At 40.1% G+C, this 20706-nt stretch overlaps 1 protein-coding gene across 5 annotated transcripts in view; it reads right to left on the bottom strand.

Moving 5' to 3' along the window:
* sipa1l1 (signal-induced proliferation-associated 1 like 1) overlaps nucleotides 1-20706 on the bottom strand; it is an 83685-nt gene that overhangs the window by 43254 nt on the left and 19725 nt on the right. For 3 of the 5 annotated variants that reach the window (XM_020628022.2, XM_065963509.1, XM_065963507.1), the window contains 2 exons: nucleotides 12223-12291; nucleotides 1128-1177 (listed from right to left, as the gene is read on the bottom strand). The gene's annotated coding sequence lies outside the window, so the exon portion shown is untranslated. The remainder of the gene's footprint in view (nucleotides 1-1127; nucleotides 1178-12222; nucleotides 12292-20706) is intronic. The other 2 variants (XM_065963506.1, XM_065963508.1) reach the window with 1 other exon arrangement.

Genomic DNA, 20706 nt, shown 5'->3' with positions numbered 1-20706 from the left:
TTCAGCTCAGAGCCTTTCAGAGTTAAAACGGTAATTGTGTGGAAAGATAAACGTGCTTTGCTGTCTTTTCTCCCTCTGCACAGCTCGGAAGTGGGGTGGGGTCTCCTCTCTGGCTCACTGAAATGTAAAAAGAGGCTTTTTGGGTGCTCTGCAGTCTGCCGTTGTTGTCTTTTTCTCTCGAGTGTGAAATTGCAAAGGCGTTTTACAGCACCCACTCCCCTAAGCCCAGCTATCACAGAATGGCGAGGGAGGCGCTGGGAGATGAGCAGAAAGATTTGATCAGGCAATGGGAGAAAGTCTGTCGGTATGTGTGTGTGTGTGTGTGTGTGTGTGTGTGTGTGTGTGTGCATGTGTGTGCATGTCACAATGGACACTGTAATCGGCTGTTACTAGTGAGATATATTAACTTTACAATTGGTTCCAGGTAAATGAAAATATGGCTGGGGAAAATAAAAATATGATCATTGTTTTTTTTTAATCCAATACTGAAGAAAATACATTTGTATCATCATTTAGATGTTGATATATAAACATCCAGCTGGAGGAGTATCCTGATTTTGACTCAGACAGTCGATTTTTCCCTTTTAAGAATAAAGTAAATGCTCATTGGTTAACACTGCATGTCATGTGGACTGTGTCGTCCCCACAACCATCATCGTTCTCATTCACGCACAGCTTCAAAGTCCAATCATATTTTCACAATGAAAAAAAAAAAAAAAAAACATAACATAAAAGAGTTATCCTATGGAAAGATTTCATGTTGTCATCACAAAATAGAGCAATTAACTGTGGGTAGCATTCTGGGAAATGATCATTGTGACACCAGTGAGTTGCACACAGCTGTAGTCCAGGTTCAGCCTTAAGGCTTTAATAATATGAACTTTATTGACCTGACCAACTCTGTTTCAAGTTTCCATTTAAGCAGCCGTTTATGACTGTCTTATAGCAAAACAGATGTTTTTGAAGCTCTGAGTCACAAATACAGGACATCTAATTTTCATTGTGTGACCCGTGGTTTCATGACTGGTTTGACTTTTATTAGATTAATTGTAACTTTTGATCCACTGATTAATGCTATTACTTTTTTTTTTTTTAATCAAAGTAATATAAATGATAAACATTCTTACCTGGTGTCCTTAGACTGTGGCTATCTCAATCTCTTGTACACATAAAGCACCTAAAAACACAAAGAAGAAAAGTTGAATGTTGTCGAGATCCCATTCCATCTTTTCTCTCGTATATATCTTTAGATCTCTGTTTCCCAAAAGTAGATATGAAGATATAACGTCTTGAAAAAAATGTGGGAGTGCAGTCAAAACCTTTATGTACTGTGTTGTCATATTTAAAGATACTTTACTTTCAGTGTCTCTGATGTATTTAATGAAGGTTTTGTTTAATATTTTCCCCAAACTAAACTCTGTTTGAAGTGAAATTTCTCTTGCCAGCTTCTTAGCTTGTTAGCATTTCGTTTTCAATCCTTTTCGGTGTCACATGACAGTTTTCATTCCTTTTAGGTGTCTCACGACGGTGAATGTGTTAACACACTGTCAAAAACAACCCTCTCCCCATCCCTCTGGATTCTGATGATGCCTCTTTCTAATGGGAATAGATAGTAGATGTGGAAGGACATGTAGTGGGGAGGGGGGACAGAGCAGGATTTTGAGTAGAGAGAGAAGGGGGAGTGTGGATAAGTGCCACTTAGTTTTTCAGGTTCAGGGTGAGCAACAATGACACAAATAGCTGTGGCCTTCAGCTGCGACATCCCCTGAGTGCCAGAACGCATGTATGTGTGTATGTGTGTGTGAGTTGGTTCTCAACAGCAAAACAGCCCAAAATGCTCTTTATCATGTCAGAAGATTTATAACTTATTATATGCATATGAGAGTATATAGAAAAAGAAGAGAGGATGATAAAAAAAAAAAAATGACATGTATAACTGCTTGTGGTGGGAAATGCAGGTAAAATCCTGATACGATACAAGACGATACTTGGGCCACAGCAATGACAATATCACGATACAGTGATTCTGTGATCATTTATATGTTGCCAGTCTTTGAAAACGTCACACTATCCGATTAACTAAAAGCTCCAGAAGGTAAAGTGCAGGATAAATATATTTATTCACTGCAGTTTGGTGTCAGTTTCATCTCTTCTAATGCGTTTCACATTTCTTAACTTGCTTTCATTATCCTTCTTCTTTGGCTTTCTGTTCATGTTATCGTCATTCATGTCATAAGCTCCATCGTGAGAAGAAATGAAATGTTGAAGCAGTGAGTCAAATTGGCATGTGGATAGTTGGCAATTCATTGAATCACACGAGTCACGACGATGGTTTATTGCTGTATTGATAGTTTGTCCAATCCCCGATGGCTGCCTCTTCTCATCGGCAACAAGGTCTAATCAAAAGCCACAAACTATTTCCACAGCACATCTACAATTACTGCGTCACCTTCACAAATACAACACGCTCTATTTCCTACCTCATCAATACGTTTCCTCCTCTTCTGCATTTCCTGAATATTCTGACCAAATCAGGCAGAAAAAGTGTGGAACTTTAGGACAATAAAACAGACACCTGTCTTATAATCCAAAAAGAATCATTCATAAATGATCACCTTTGAGGAGCTAGCAATGCTCAACTGTTACTGATGTGATAGGGTTGTTGCACTGGTTTATCTAATGCTAACAAGAGTTCCTGTTGCTAGGTCTCCTTGGACAAAACTAAAAAGACGTGTTGAAGCAAAAACCATGCAAAACCCGTGTGAACCGCTGCACTGCTCTTCCTTTTATCATCCCGTTGGCTCCGAGCCAGTCACACAGGACAGCTGTATCTGGGTCGCGTGAGCGCTGATGAATCAGGTTCATGCAGCCCTCGTGAGATGGCAATTAATTATTAATGGCAAGCAGAGAGGATCTTTGCTTGGCAGGTTTGTTTGTAGAGATGCGACTGACTTTTTACCTGCAGGCTGATCTGTTATCTGTACACCTACTATCGTGATGTAACTGTTATCTCACAAGCATTGTTATTTTATGCACATTATTAAATTACAACATTCAATGACAAGCCTGTTTACTGCATACTGCTGTCCACCAATCCATGAGACACACAGGTGGCTGCAAAATGGGCTGATGGAGGGATGTTGAAGTTTCAATCAATTTATGTACCATCAAATTCAAGAGCATAAACACATCCTCGCTTCTAATAACGTCAAAATGTGAGCAAAATGTGATGTTTTACTGCACGCAACTGCATTGACAAAACCTGGAGTGATAACAAGGTTTTTAATACAATGTTCCGGACTACGCCATACTCTTAATTAGCATGACTGAAGTGGTATTAAGGTCAAATTCACAAACTTCCTAAAGCCATATCTGTTCCTCCACTTGTCTAATTTTAACGAAACTGCAGGTGTGACACATCTCACTGGGCCCAAGGGGTGCCTGCTCCTAAATGACTGCTGCTTAATTTTCTTAACAAGCCACATTTATGCAGATTTCAGAAGAAAAAAAAAAAAAATCTGTCTGACATCTGCATTGTTTCTACTTCTGGAGCCCCTGAATGTGGTTAGTTTGGATGGTGGTGGTGCTCTCATTTCTTTCCTTCTAAGCTTTCATGAACATCACCGCTCCAGTGTTACACACACCTCCCGTCTTGAATCAAATTGTTATTTTCATTAAATATCTTTTAAATAATGCTACTGGGCTTATTTGAGAAAAAGTGATTTGAATTAAAGCCTGACCGATTAATTGGTCAGCTGATAATATCGGCCGATTTTAGCGTATCAGGTGACTATCAGTATCGGCTAATTGTTTCGCAGATATGCTCCGATATGACTAGATTTATTCACCAGTCAAATAGTCAGTTTCATTATATTACACTAGCAGTTCTCCGTCACCTGCAGAGTGTGCTATATGGATCACAACAAGCATTATCACTCTCCAGAGTGTCAGTGTATGCACATACATGCGCAGTTACCTTCCAGTTTCTAATATCGGTATCGCCCCCAAAAATCTCATATCGGTCGGGCTCTGATTTGAATCACAGAATAGCAAGCCTGACACACATGTGGTCCTCACTCTGCATTGGATGACATTTGCTGCCATACCACATGTTGTTGTCACACCTTGTTCACTGTAGGGTGTCTCCATAAGACAATAAATAAGTAAAGAGCAGAGAACACACACATGCACTCGGACTCGCACACACTGAACAGGGGTCTGCCTATCTGAGAGTTTCCAATCCATTTACCATAGGCCTCCTGTGCCTAAAAATAAGCTGGTGAAACTAACCAAGCTGCAGGCACCGTGTTTGAAGGATACTGTTCAGGCTCCTCACACTCAATGGGATTTGGCCGTAGCCGTGTGGTGTGTGTGTGTTTGTGTGTGCCTGTGCGTACAAGGTGTTCGGTATCAGTGTGGGATTTAAGTAAAAAATACACCAGATATAGAAAAAGTACAAGTCTGGATTTTAATGACTTGTGTTACATGCTGTGTTCTTGTCAAAATTACAGAATGAAATTTGTTGAGGAGCAGAATTGCAGACACGGATTAACTTCATGTTCATCACTTTTACTCTGTAAATCTTATTAAACTAATTTAGCCTTTACCAGGGTTTACTAAAGTAAGTGGGAAAAAAAGAGGTGAGGCATGAGTTATTAATATGGCAGCTGATTTATAAGCAGCATTGGTAAAATATAGGATAGGATACATGTGATACATGTACAAGACCTTTTTTTTGTCTTGGACTCAAATTGCTGCACAGTAGCATTTATAAAAAAAAGATACAATAAAAGGAAACAACAATACACATGTGAACAGAGAAGTAGACAAAAATGAAAAACATTTTGTGAACTACAAAGACAGAGCTTTGTGCATCAGTGCTAAACTCCTAAACTAAACAGAAAACAGGATGCATTCAAGAAGTGATTGTTAATCCAGCGCTGCTTGTCAAGGCTGTTGAGCTTTGTAAAGAAACAGTTTAGTATAAAAACACAATCAGGTTCAATCTGGTCTCATATGAACCCTACAATCCAATTTTTCAGTCCTGATCCATTCAGTTACATTTAATTAGGGCAAAAAAAAATGTGTTAAAAAATAGTAGAAACACTTTCTGGGCAAACGGCTCAGTCAGCTGCGCTCAGACAGCGGCAATGAAGCCACCTGGTCCTCTGCAGAAGCCACCTCCTCACCACCAGCCAGAGCCCTCTAATCTGTGCCAATCAGATGACGCTAAAACAGCCATTTGTTGTTGAATCAGGCACCAGTACACGCCCCCCTCCTCGTTCCAACAGACCCTAGTGAGATGCTGGCAAGCGAGAAAAAAGCCGGCACTGCGGCGAGGGTGACAGAACTAGCAGAGTGGTGAATAATAGAGAAAAAGAACTAACTGTGGTGTAATTAACATGGTGGCTGGGGGCTGATGTTCTGTTCAAAAGAAAAAAAGGGAAGTGGATGAAGAGAGGCTGCTGAGAGAGGATGGAGACGAGATATGTAGAGGAGAAATGTAACTGATTAGGGAGCAGAGTTTGAGAAAAGTACATTTTGCAAGAAAAGGAAAGGGAGACTAAAAGCACAAGAAAAAGGCGGTTGAGTAAGTGAGAGAGCAAAGCAAACCACAGGCCTGTCATCAAAACAAACGAGTGAGTTAAATCCTGGTTATGGCAGCAGGACATCTGTTATATTTAAATTCTAAGTATTGGTACAAGGACTAAACTATGTACAAATCACCAATTATGTATTAAAAACAAAAAACAAAATCTAAACTGCTGCTTCAAAAGACAATCTGTCCGATGCTTCAGAATATGTTGGTACACAAAAGTTTAAAAGTGGAGGCAGGGACAGAAGAAAAAAAACAACATAATAACATGTTTCATCTCAACATGTTATCACTCTCTCTGCTCCATTACTGTAATGCAGAGTTTTATTTTTGAAAAGGTAAAACAACCGTGTAAAGGAGAATACATTTGTCTGAGATGACATGCGACTTATTGTTCCCTGCACTCACAGCCCTCAGAAAAGAGCTGCAGATTTTCCAAAATGGCGCAGCTCTGCGTGGGCAACACCGAGCAGACCAGCACTGCAGTAAAGAGAGGAGTGAGTGGGAACTGAGAACTGAAAGGCAGCTCACTCTGTGCATGAAGACAAGGATAGACAGGCAGACGGATACATGGACAGAAGAGGAGAAAAGACAGGCAGGAAAAAAAAAATGGCAATTAAGGAAGAGAAATATTGAATGAATCCACAGTGAGATCTTCATACTCCCACCAGAGCTCTCAATCTTACATTACATCCACGCCTCTGACCATAACTACAGAGCATTCCTGGTACAAAAGGTTGAGCTCTTGCTGAACAGTTTGCCAAAGTGTATAAATCTTAAAAACAAAACAAAAAAAATGAGCTTCAGGAAAACAATGAGGCAAGCCTCCACGGTGGGGTTAGGAGCTGCTTTTTCTCCATATCATCTAAAGACAGCTGACACCGTATATATTTCTTATTTCATTCTTTTTTCTTTTATGTCAAGTTCTATTTCATAGATCTGTATTGTGAATATAACTCACATATTCTATATATTTCTACCTTCTTTTTAATCTCCTATTTTCTTTATGCCTATATTCTTTATAAGAGCCAATGGGACGCATGAATTTCCCCCGGGGGAGGAAGAAAGTATTTCTGATTCTGTTGTCACAGGTGTCCTTATGAGCCAGGTTGATTTCTTTCACCCTTCATTGAAATCACGAAAAGTAATAAATCAGCACGATATCAGCTCAAGTTGAACAACTATCCTTTTCCTGCGTCTTCTCCACAAAACCTCCGTCCAATTAGTCAAATTAATACGTGCAGAGTTTCCTCTTTCTCTCCCCCCCCACCCTCTGTACCTTAATTAACTTGTAAAAAGGAGCAAGTGAAGCCCTTAAAGAGGTCATATTCTGCCCTTTTTGGGGTTCATATATTGAATCTATGTACCTACTAAAGTATGTTCATAATAGCTAAAGTTTTAAAAAAGTGTCTGTTTTCATGAACTGCCGCTCCATGCGCCGGCTCGCTTCTGACTCTCTCTCTAGGGCTCTGAAGTGCCCACGTTCAGAGTCCCCACGTGGGCCAAGTCTAATCTGATTGGTCGGCCTTTTACCATATTGGGAATGCAGCCACTGGCTCCGTCCGAGGGGAGCATAAACATTAGCACCTTAGCACTACTGTGCTACCGCAGGCTGCGGCATATCGTGGGCGTGCTACAGAAGTTAACGGGCGTGCAACATGAGCTGCTGGGCCACAACGAGCCAATGGGCTTAGATCAGTGATCGCACACTGACAATGACGTCGGACTGACACATTTTCATCGAGGGGGGCTAGAACCGAGCGTTACATGCGGCTAATGCTACAGCTAACAGGAGGACTTTGAATTTTTGCACATCGATGTGCCTAAACATGCACAGGACACTTGGAAAACACACTAAAGAGCATATAAAACCAGAAAAAGCAGAATATGGGGCCTTTATGTTATCCAGAAATAGATCACTAGAGTTAAACAGAAAAACAACAATTTTGGATCAAAACTAGTTATAGGATAAAATGGTACAGGCTAGGGTTAGTGTGTTTTGTGAAAGGTTTAAAATGTTTGGGGTTTTTTAAAGAAAGTTATGAGATTTTAACACTATTCAGCATGGTCATAAGTAAACCCTGTTTTTTTTTGCTGTTGCTCTCAAACACCGGGCTGTGCGAGCGTTTACATAAGCTGAGGAAGTTGTCCCACATTCCTACAGGAAACACATCTCAGCCACTTCCTGCTTCCCCTGGAGGAAGTGAGCGGTCGGACAGGGAATGGTTGTCACACTTGAGACTGGAGTCTGGCAGAGAGAGTGATCTTCAGGAAAAAATGAAACCACTTAGAAACTGGTTCTGCAATCGCTTCTTAATAGCAGATTATCTGCTAAGTGTTGGAGTGTGTTAACAGTGCTCTGCAGTTATTAAACCTCAGGATCTTGCTGCAGCTATGAGCACATTACACTAATAAAGGAGCTTCAGTTCAGAGTCTCAATGCTCCGATTCTTCGATCAAGGTATTTGGATGTCTCTCTTGATGCCAACATTTCATTCATAATTTTTTGTACTTCCTGCTAGTTGTTGGTCATATTCAGAAGTCTCTGCAACCTCCTCAGTATGTTAAGAAGATCAGGTATGGTAGTAGAAGCTATTATAGATTTGGTCTTGACTTTAAGTCTTTCAGTTTTAGTCACATTTTAGTCATTTTTCTTTGTGGCTTTGTCACTGACATGCATCAGGAAAAAACAATGAGCATAGAGTCAGTGAGAATTAGTATCCACAGCATACTTGTTGCAGATAAGTGACCTTACTTTGGTAGTCCTTTCGAACAGAGCTAATTATCTTGTCTTGTCTTTATTCGTTGTGGGGTAATGGACGTAGATTTCAACACATTTTTCATTGTCAATTGGTTTGCCATTTTCATAGTCTAAATTTAGTCATGGAAAATAAGAGGGCTTCAACAAATACTTACCGTCAACACTTTTTTCAGGATTTATAAAAAAAAAAAAAAAAAAAGCCCCAGGAATACTGTGAAGCACTTTTGACATCAGCTATCTAAAAGAAACTTTGTCGGCATATTGCATAATACGGTAAATTTAACGATGAAAAACATTTAAGAGTTACGTACACAACACATTACACTGTTTTGCTCTTACTAATTCAGCACATCTTCACAACGAACCCTTGATAAGATCATCTCTGGGAACCAAGCCTCCAAATAAGCATCCCTGTCATAACTCATGTTAGTCATGATGGTAAAAACAAAGCAACAATGAGCCTGAAAATAGTCCAAGTTTGACCTTGAATGCCTGGGGAAAGAAATGATGCACATTTCACCTGTCAAAGCTTTATCTCACTGTCTGCACAGGAACTATTATATAAGGTAGCAAAGGTGATGGTGGTTTGAATAAGATCCAACTCCGTAAGATACATCCACTTACTGAAACTGACATTGGGAAGCAGTGACCCATGGTTACTGTCAAGAGCTAGACACAGCTAATAGACCCCGTGGCATTAAGAAATAAATTGCAGCGTTTGTATTGGAGCCCTTGCTGACAGGTAGGCAGAGGTTTTTTGCCCAATTAAAGGAAGAAAAGGGACGGAGCGGGAAGGGGTGGGCCACTAGAAGAGACCTAATGAGGACGTGGTATGATTGCTGCGGGACTGCAGAGACACACGCTCATTTGTGCCCACAGTGAGCGTGTTCGATTGATAGAGAATGGCCAGAATGAAGAGGCAGAGAGAGCGCTAGAGATGGATAGAGAGTGATAATGGAAGTGAGAAGGATTGATTCCTCACTCAAAGTGAGAGCATGTGGGAGGAGATGAGAAGCTGAGACTGAGAGTGGGAATAAGAGAGAGATGGCTACAGAGAGTAAGTAAGTAGTCAGTCCATCAAGTCAACTGTATCCTTACTCTCTATTCTCTCAATCTCACTCATAAAATGACAGCTGGCAGAAGAGGCAGCAGGGGGTTGCTGTCAATGGAGACACAAGTGCTTTAAGGACAGTCTAACAACATCTAAATATGAACTGTAAAGCTGTTTTCACACATGCACTGCTGAAAATTCTATACAGTTTCAGTCAGTCTGTCGCTAAAAATGCTTAAGTGCTCACACATGGCGAGCCGTGACATTAAAGAACACGCCATGACAGTTGACACTACGACAACAGTTTTGCCTTTAAATCAATGCTATGTATAACTGGACATTTCACAGTATAAACAAAAAGAGCTGAGAGGAACAAGCTGGCGAACGAAAAACAATCGTAATGGTCGCGCCAGTTGAAGGATATGAACATAATCAAAACCTCCCATTTGCTTGTGGGGAATTTTTCTGGAATTTACCTCCTGCTTTAACACATCCGCTTAACCAATCTTTTTGCAGAAATTTGACTTAGGGGGCTGGCAGGAAAGATTCTGTATAACCTTGGGATGAAAAATGTAGCTGGCTGTGTTCACACATGTACTGTAGCTCATCCTGAAAGTTCTGGGGATTTTTGTGTGTGGGGATTTGGCTTTATATCACAACTGACATGTGTCAGACCCGTGCAACATTAACGAGGACTAGAGTACATAAACCTGAAACATACAACAGGGAGTAAGTGTCCTCCTCATTGAGAGTCCATTTCCATTCACACAACGTTTAATGGGCATTGCTCGAGTTCTAATGGACTTTGCAATGAATTGTATAAACATCCTCATATAAGAAGTGTTACATTATGGAATGATATGAACAACCTCTATCACCAGAGAACTAATACACTATTGACGCAACAGATACCAATGTGGGTATCCTGGGAGAAATCTTCAAAGTGGCTTAAACACTGAAGTAAAATTCAAACCATGACAGCCCTGGACTTTTCATGGCATTTCCTTTCAGTTCCATCACTCTCGATAAAACCTGAACAAACACTCAAGTGGTGGTGAAGTGGTAGTGTCACCTTAACTAAGACGACTTTATAAAGAATCGCTCTTCAAGTCTAACTCTCTGCACTTAACTTCTATAAAAGCATCATTGCAGAGTAGAAGAAATCTCGGTTTTTGGATTGACGACATGGTAGGTATGTTAAAACCTGAAGAAACAGGATCATATTATTCCCCTTCTGTAGTTTTAAGGCCTCACAATGAAAAGAAAAATAAATGTATTTAATGAGTCTGAAAATGATAGTGGCCAATGTTGACTGTGCATTTGGCAACTAAAGTTTGCCTTTGAAGCAACAGACACGGCTTTAAATGGAATCCATTGGTAATTATTTTGAGTTAAGTAAAATGAATTATATCAAATAAAGCCTTGAGAAACGCTGCTTGTTCCGACACAATGGCGATATTCAAACAAATAAAGAGGATCTGTTCATTGCACCAGTTCAGTATTACTTAGATGTATAAATTTAACAAATACTTTTTCTCAAATTGAAATCTAGATGAATGAATCTCATTTTAGATTGCTTCTTCTTTATTATCAGGCGCACTTAACAAGCATACATTCATTAACATTTTAGGAGCCTGGTAGCTTTTAGTGCAAAGTCTCAAACACATTCTATTATCATCCCCGTCTCTCTGCTGTGTTTTTCTTTCACTCGCCACGCTATCCGTCATTCCTCGTCTTTCTCCCCCTCTCTCCTCCATATTTGTTAGAATATAGTAGTGTCTGTAACAGTGATGTGTGTCTGTGTGTGAGTGGGAGGAGAGGAGAGCAGCATTGCTGGCTGGAGGAGGAGGTGAGAGAGAAAGCAACAGAAGTGAGAGAGGGAAAGAAAGAGCGAGAGAGGGAAGCAAAGCGTTTACTGGAACAAAACATTCTGTTTCAATCTCATAGATAAGAGCCGCCTACTCACCAATTTTTATCTCAAAGCAGATTACTCCTCATTTTAAAAAAAAACAATATTATTATTCCCTCAGTTTTATGTATTTTATGCATATCATATAAAAAATTGTTCCGAAGTTTAACCTGCCTTATACATAGTCCAGGACAAACAAAATATTATCCATTTTGTTTACCACAATCTGAACTACAGTCAAGTTGCTAGACCAACCATCTGCACAGTGTCTGTACAGTACGCTCAAGTCAGTCATGTAACTGTGTGGTGTTTGGAAAAACAATATCCAGCCATGGAGCAAGGGATTCATGCATTATCAGTAAATTAAGGGTTTGTGATTCAGAACAAGATCTCAGTGCAAGTATGTCACAATGAATCCTCCCATATCTGGGGGAACGAAGCAGAATTGAATCTTCGTCAGGAAAAACAATAGATGTGCTGTTATCTTGTGAAGCTCAACTTTTGAAATCACTAACACAGCACTGACTGGATATTCATGCACGTGTGTGATCCCATAGGGGAGTCTCAAAAAGAAGAACGAAAAGTCAAGAAATAAATGTTTCAAGAAATGGATGGTCAGAGGATGTAAAAGGAAAGTGTCTTCAAAAAGGTAACGGTAGCTAGAGCTCTGTCACCTACCAAAAGGTGTCTACACTAACAGAGGCTAAAACAGGTGCTCTTCGTCTGTAAGAGCTCAGTAAATACAGGGTCATTCCCTTCAAGAGGAAACACAGTCAGAAGAAGTGCAACAGAAAATCAGTTACCTTGACAACAGGATCCTTCTAGATTAATTTAACCCACGCTGAAGCCATCAAACTAACAGACATCAGAACTTTAGGACAGAGTGGAACAAAGTTGGATACTCACTGATGATTGCAGAGTCTTATTGAGGCCAGTGAGCTGCAGATGACCCAGACGGCGGTTTCTCAGGCGACGCTGAAAATGAAACAATCGTCACAATAAACAAATAATGTACGTAGAAGAGATGTGCTGAGCCTTGCCTTGGGATTGTATCAGGGCTGACGCAGGTCTATATAAAGGACGGCCAGTTTATCATCTAAAATGAAGCAGATCAAATTCTGATCCTTTCTTTACTGTCTGCTATCGTGGCCTTCCCAATGACGAATGTGCTGTCGATGCAAGTGACCCAGAGTGTTAAGTATCTCTAAAAAAAAAAATGTTTTCAATTAATGTCTTATCAAATAATTAAGAGTGTAAACAGGTGTGACAAATTCCACAAGTTAACAGCTAATATTTCAGTGTGTCAGACCAGGCGCTACAATACAAGCCCTGCTTCTTTTTAATAATGCAATTTCACAGCTGAACCTAGCATGGTGTCTGTGCATAATTTAATGTTGGCTCAGAACTTTAAAGTGGCTTACACTGTATCATTTGATTTCACTTATAAAGGTTCATCAACTACAAAAGAAAACATCCCATCCAAAGACTTTCTCAACTCTGAAAGTCACTTAGTATCATATCTTAAAACAGTGATGATCCAAGTTCAAGACTTTCAGAGAAAGGGCCTAAACTGCTGCAGTCAAATGAACGACATCCATCAGTGCAGTTAGAGAAGCAACCTACATTTAAAATGTGAACGGCTACAGTGTCTCAGGTTCAAGATAATGCAGTGTCCGCTGTAAGCACGGCTCAGGCGAGTCATCTGGAGTTGTTTTAAAAACACACAAACCACCACGTGTATATTCTGAGAGGTTGGCTGGATTTCCTGATGAACTGAGCCAGCGGCCGCCAACTCTACTGGCTGCCACAGACACGTTATAAATTCCATCTGTGTGGCCTCTTGATTCACTGGACTTGACCCGTGATTTGTTCTCTAGACTACCTCATCATTGTAGTAAATGTAAATGTAAATGTAAACCTTTATCTCTAGGAAAAAAAGTCACATTTCTAAAATAAACGTTACTTCCCGATCTTAATATATAATAAACTACAAATCGTCCTCCTCACAATTGAAAAAAATTCTCCTAACCCATTTGTAAAGTCTAAGCCTAAACGAGTGCGCTTCATTGCCCTCTCTCTCTGGGCCAGGCTATTAGCACAGACTGCCGGCATGGACCTTGGACCCCTGTCATCTGTTTCTGCATGCTAGCATTGGGTCTAATGAGGCTTGCAAATGGTGCACCCATGTCAGTCCGGGGGAAACCTTCGACTGTGCAAGCTGGAACAAATGTACACAGTTGCTCAGTGCACACTCCCATTTTCTACCACTATCAACAGATGCTTCATAGATGAAAGGGCAAACATAGCAGAAGCATGAGTCAAACTTTACACCAAACCTCTGTCTGCCATCCTATCACTGTGTTTCTCACACCATCCATTCATCTTTTTCCTATACTACACAGATAAACAGTTGTGAACCTGAGCTACTTTAGCCTTGATACAGAGCTCTCATCTAAGAATGGCTGAGAAGGAAAAACTACTCCCAATACAAAAGTTACATGAAAATATATATTTTTTCCTCTTGCTATTGTTTCTCTCTGAAGTCTAATTTCTTATCAAATCCACAGACTTTTGTAAGAGATGAAAGAAAAACGTGGAAATAAGCATGCTAACTTGAATTAGAGTACAGTAAATAATTAAACAACCTTTAGTTCCAGCCATTACTTCCCACAGGGACACTGTTGGTGACTACAGCTGCATGACCTAACCTTGGTTTAGCAATGCCTCTCTCTCATAGTCCATTTGTCATGCTCTGTTAATACAACCGGTTAATGATTGTGAGCCCTCTTTCTACACATGTAGAGAGTGTTGTTTTAGTCTGTAGGTTCTCATGAAAGCAGTTTTTTCACCGTTGATCCAGGGTGTGTAACAAAACCCAATATACCATCAGTCATTCTGCTGACCTCTGAGTATGCTAGATGACCTATAAATTCAACAATTCAAAGTTATTTCAAAAGATTCACCAGTCATTCATTATAAACAGTGATTTATTCTGAGGAATGCAATTGAAACGAGGGCGTCTGGGGATGTACAGGGAGCTGCAGCTATGACCAATACTGTGACTGTGACTGTGACTGGACACGGGTCAGGAAGTGAATTAGAATGATTCAGACGGACAAAGCTTGTGTAAAATCTGCAGAATGCAATGGAGGGGGAAAGTTTGATCCAGAAATCACAAGAGTTTCCCAGGGAGCTGACAGATGACAGAAATAAGTAGATGCAGGTTTTGGAAAGCAGAGATGACAAAAAATGAGCAAAGCAACACAGGTCAGAGCTGTTAAAGCCATACTGGTGTCTGGCAGGATAGTTTATGTGTAAACTCAGAGCCAGAAGACTCTCCAGATGCTTTTACACCAGTCGCTGGAGGTTAGCTGAGGGCATCTTTCTAGACTTGGAAATGAAAACATGGACAAAAATAACACAATAACAATAATCCCCTCAAATTTAGAGACTTTGTCCACCTGTCAAGAGACAAGTCAAGAACAAATGTCCGATTCAATCTGGAAATATTCCATTAAAGTAAAGTTGGCAAGACCAACTGTTGATTTCCCCGCTGCAGTATGATGAACTCTATATTGTAGAAGCAAAGCATGTTCCTTCCATTAGCCTTGGCTATAAAACAAAACCCAATATGACAAAAAAAGACTGATTAAGAGGAATGTGTACTCTGGCAAGATTTTTTAGGAGACAGCTTGACAATACAAATCATGCTGTGGTATCCTGGATTCAGACGGAGCATTAGCTCAAGTTGCAGGTCGTTAAACAGATAACGTCCAGATGTCTGGCAGGACAAACAAGAAAGAAGAAGAGAATTTAAGAAGAGAGCTTTCTTTCTAGTCTGCTACTGGTGGTCAATTTGTTCCTCATAGGACCTGATCCCCATCAGGAACCGTAGCAGAAACACCAAAGCATTTAAAGGACAGAGTTGTAGTTGTTTCTTGAAGTCCAGAAACCCATAAAAAGACCAAAAACCGACAAAGCAGGAAGCCTGTTAGAAGTCTGTTAACACTTATGAATATCTTTACTCATGATACTTACCATTTAGCCTTCAGAGCACGTTAACTAAAAGAACATGTTAAAGTTGAAAAATTAAAACGTTATAGTTGAGAAGTAGCCTTCTTTAAAAGACTAATTCATTTCAGACACCAAGTTGGGAGTTGTAGTTTCTTTTCAGTTGCTGACTTCTTTTTTTGCAGTAGTGTTTGTGGCACTTGGACAATATATTTTGGATAGACAGAAAATGTATTAGATTGCACAGTTAACTGTAATGAACAAACATGTTTTCCACTGCAATGGTGTGGTTTGGAAAACAATGTATTTTTCATGAGCTGTATCATATTTCCTGTATTTTCAAGAGAATAAGATTAACGTAAAAAGCTCTGTAAGTTGACCGAAGTGTCTTTCTTCATTTCAGGACATTACTAAATCATTGATGCACCATGTTGGCCTTTAGGGTTTTTCATAAGTTTACCATGTCAATCTTTTTGAACAAAAGCTGAATGGGGCTCTGAAAAAAAAAAAAAAGACATATGACATGAGAGATTATTTCTTCACAACTTCACTGTCCTGGTCAAATCATGAAGATAGATGAAAGCATGTTTCTTGTTTAATACAGAAAGGGAGGGAATTAATGATCCTGATTTTGTATTCTTTCACATAGAATTAGTTTGATTTGAATGAAGCTGTAAAAAAAAAAAAAAAAAAAATGCTTGTTATTATTATTATAACTCCTATCTCAGACACAAAGGGCTGCCACATGTGCCATTAGTTTCTTATTTACCGACTAGTTTGGAAGCAGCATTTTAACCTGGAAGAATAATTAGCACCTTTTGAGTACGTCTTATGTAAACCACTCTACCTGAGCCCAGGCTGTAATCCTCAGCTGGCAATGTTTTACAAATGCCAAGAGTGTGAAAAGAGAAACTGCACTGTGCCGATGTAAAATCATCACCTTTTTTTTTTTTTTTTTTTAAATGGCCCATAAAAACACCAACCTTGCGCCCCATACTAAGAGAATAACCCACATTACGGGAGTGAGTCAGTAAAGTGTGGTGTAGGCCGTGATACATAGAGATGGGAAGTGAGGAAGTATTATAAAAAGCCTCATGAAGGTGCACGAGGAAGCTTCGAGAACTTGCAGGAACTCCAATTCTTTGTGGATTGCATTTCAAAGCCAGTTCAAAGCCACCAAGAGCCAGCATAAGCAGCTTTGTAGCTGTGCCACCTTGCCTCAGTTTGTTCCCATTCTAAACCTATCTGTGTTGTATGGCCACAGCTCTTTATCAAATCTCAGAAGCCTGCTTTTCACATTCTTCAGTCTTGGGGACATAATCTTCAGTTTTCCTCTCCCACACTCTTCAACCATTTGGGAAACAGGGAGTCGGGCTGGCGGAGCCTCTGTATCAAATCTATTTGTCGGTTAAACCTTCTTCGGACTAGAGCCTGGATTAGGCCTGATTTTAGCTGCTGCTGCTGCTATTCAGCCAATCCTGGCGTGTGTGTTTGCTCGCACTGATGGCCAGTGAGCTCTGCCAGGCCAAGCTATCCGCAACTTGCCAGGAAAAGTTCACTTAAAGGCCACCAAAGCCAGCAATTCACTATCATCATGGTGGTAGGACATCAGAAGTTTTACATGTGAGGATCTACTTTGTGTAATTTTTCATAAGCATCAAATTAAGAGCCTATCAAGAGAATTCACTCTAATCAGAGGGGAGGATGTTGAAGTATCAAGGCAGTGATGTGGTAGCTTTTTTAGCCAAGTTTTACTTTCATCAGGCCAAAAAGATGAGTACAATTAAAGCGAACAGAGGAGCAAGAAAAAGGACAGTGTGTGTGTTCGTGTGTGTGTGTGTGTGTGTGTGTGTGTGTGTCTCAAGAAGCCTGGGAATCATCTGTGCACAGAGGGAAATTGAGAAAATGTGGCAACGAAGAAAGGCATGACCGAAGAAGTAGCAGATCCCCTGCTCCCGCTGTAAATCACACCGGAGCTCGAGTCCACAAGCAAGAGGCAGAAAGAGAGAAAGAGTAGGAATGGTTATACAGAAAGAGCTAAATCTGAGTACAAAAAAAAATGGTTATAGGCAACAGACTGTGCCACAGCTGGAAATAAATACAAGAAAAAAAAGACAGAATAGACTAAGTTAAGCCAGGACCTGACACTTCTCCCCTTCTTTGAGTTCACAAGTTCAACTGGTGCACCTTTCCATTCTCTCTTCTTTCTTCTATGTGTCTACTCTTCACAGAGTACACCGGGGAAGAAAAATATTTTAAAAAACTCAGGTAGCCAAGAAAGTGTGTGTGTGTGTGTGTGTGTGTGTGTGTGTGTGTGTGTGTGTGTGTGTGTGTGTGTGTGTGTGTGTGTGTGCCGTGTCTCAAAAAGCCACCTGCACCTCCCATCCTGATTTGGAAACTGCAGCAGCATTAACATTTAATCCTAATGTTCAAAGCCACACAAAGAAACTTTAACTGCTCAGCACCTCTTACTCACCACGTTTTAACCTCAAACAGGCTTCAACATTTATACCGTGTGTGTGTGTGTGTGTGTGTGTGTGTGTTTTCCACTGGGAACCTACAGTGTGGTATAACCATGATAATGAAAGCTATAAATCACCACATCCCCAGTCTCAGAGCTCATAACACTATTGCCCTTAACAGCCTGACAAAATCAAATTGCTGTTCTCTATACTTTAAATATTCTTTCTCTGTGACTTTTCTTTTCTTACTTCTGGCATTTCACTCTGACACTATGAACAACAACAGCAGTGGCAGAGGTAGCCATGGCACGGCCAAGTCGTCGCAAAGACTTCTGCAACTTGTTTCAACTCCATTACATTTGTCCTGACACTGGGAGAAGTATCTCTTAAAGCATTTTCCTTAGAGTGCTGGTCCAATATTGGATTCTTGAGCTCTTTTCGAGGAGAACATTTGAAAGAGTAAGTTGTCCTGATATTCCCTAAATGTGACAATTCAAATGCAGTCAAAAAGCTGCTGTCTTGGAAAAATAACTTGATTTAAGAAGACTTCAAATGATAAACATTGTCAAGTAATGATCTAAATCACCACACGCATTGTTTTCTGTATTTCATAGTTTAAAGAAATTAATTAAATGGAAGCATATCAGAAAATACATCAATGCTGAGCTCCAATAGGCCAATATCGACCCATATTGGCAGACAGGACCACTGACAAGAGAAGCTGGTTTTCACTGAACTAATGACACGTTTCTGTTTGCACCAAAAATAAACTGTCGTCTACTTTTTAGGGAATAATTCATCCACTCGTTTACATGCTGACCGAAGCAACATTTCAAGTTGATGTCACATAAAAACAAATAACTAAAAACATGGCATAAAAAAGGGAGCCCACCTCCAGTGAAACATGACAAATAAAAACCTCTTAAGACACTGATCACAATGCTGACAAGTATTTCATTAAAAAAGGGTGACTGGTTTGCAGCTGTGTGTGACCTGTGATCCGAGAAAATAAAGATTTAATACAGAAATCTGTCAGTCAACCAGCAGGCTTTGTGTATATAATAACAGAGAAGGAAGCGGATTTGAAATGAGAGCCAGATCAATTTGCCCGTGGATCTTATTTTGAATTTAACAATATGGTCTGATTTGTTCCCTACTCTTTTGAATCAAATGAAGTATTATTGACTTTATTTGTCTACAAGTGTGTTATTTCATGGAACATGAAGTCAGGAAACTTGAGTCACTGCTTGTCAGAGATGTGTGCAATTGTATCAACCACATACACACACACACACACACACACACACACACATTCTTGGCAAGGAAGAACTGCTTAGAAACATGAGTAAGAAAAACTTGCAGCTCTTGCATCAAGGTAAACAAAAGAGGGAAAAAAAAAGGAAATTAATGCTTTAAATCCTGACATCTTAAAAAGACACAAGCCTGGCACTTTCAGCAATTAGCCTAGAGTCTTGTTCTCACTCTTCTCTTTGTTGTGCAGACACTCCAAACAAAGCTGACTACACCAGATGTAGTCCCAGGTAGCATCATTAAGAGGCAAGCCAAAACAGTTTCTCACAGCTTCTGTGGGCGTAACTTTTGAAGTTAACTGATCGACTCAACACGAGTGAGCGGTCAACTGTAAACAAAGTCGTGAAAAAAAATGTCCACGCCTCGACGAACAGAAAGCTACTTCTTTGATGGGGTTCTACTTTTGAAGTGTTGGTAGTCAGTGGTTAAACATGACAGCAGCAGAGGGTTTACTGGAATTAACTCAAGCAAATCATGAAACTACAGACAGAGCAATTTATAGCTTATAGTGTGAAACGCTTTAGTAATACTTTATTATTTCTCAACAATGAACGTCTGTGAAACAATACATGACGCTGTTATCTGTTAGGGGAGGGAATCAAATGGGAGAGACTCACCATAAGATGGCACAAAATAACGATTATATATCACAATGGAGCGAGTCTGTGTAATCACAGAGTGAGCCAAAAACAATATCTCTCTTCCACTGAGAACAAAAGGTTAACAGGTGATTTATATCCCCCAACTCAATATCATCCCACAATAAATGATATCGTAAAAAATAACCCAACACCAAAATATTAAACCAATACATACATTAACCTTAAAAACACTTTGAAGATACATTTAACTTCATCCATGGCTCCAACAAAAAACAAACTGCTCCTTATAAGGATTCATGTGTTTGTTCACAGGAAGTTGGTGTCAATTTCACCTTTCAGCATGCTTCATGTCTTAACTTCTTTTCCTCGCTGTCTGACATTATCCCGCTATCTTAACCTCCTTCTTCTCAGATCACAAAGTCAACTGCTTCTTTAGCCAATAGCTTCTGTTAACCTTATCCTCGTTCATGTCATAAGCGCCACCGATAGGAGTCAGGAAGTAATGACATGGTGAGTTAAATTGGCAGGGAAATTAGTCAAAGGGGATTCCAAAATTGCATCACATGGGTCAGGATGAAGATATATTGCCATATCAATATTATGTTTTACCCCAGTGTCTTGTTAAGCCCGTGAATGTCCCATGAGACTACACTGGAATCATACTTAAAAGAATCAGAAAGGAAAGAAAGGCAATCGATCAGTAATGAATGTAATGATGCATAGACATCTCACAAAGGAACATGGTTGAAAATCTGCATTGGTATTGATAAAGCATGAACCAGCGAAGAAGGAATTGGCTGTAAGCTATCGGCCACAAGATGAAGAGAGCAGATTGACAGCGGCATGTTTAATGGCCGTGAGAAACAGTGTGCAAGGGTTCCTGTGTAATCGCCGTTATAAGGGATGAGAGGGGAGGAGGATAGGGCTGCAGTCGACAAGCCCTGTGACACTTTGACAGATGTGAGGATTTGCACCTCCCAAAAAGGGGCAAAACAGAGAAAAGG

This window comes from Labrus bergylta, chromosome 15 (genome assembly GCF_963930695.1).
Source record: "Labrus bergylta chromosome 15, fLabBer1.1, whole genome shotgun sequence".
Lineage (NCBI taxonomy): Eukaryota > Metazoa > Chordata > Actinopteri > Labriformes > Labridae > Labrus > Labrus bergylta.
Note: the sequence above shows the minus strand (reverse complement) of the source record. Positions and strands in the feature narration are given on the sequence as shown.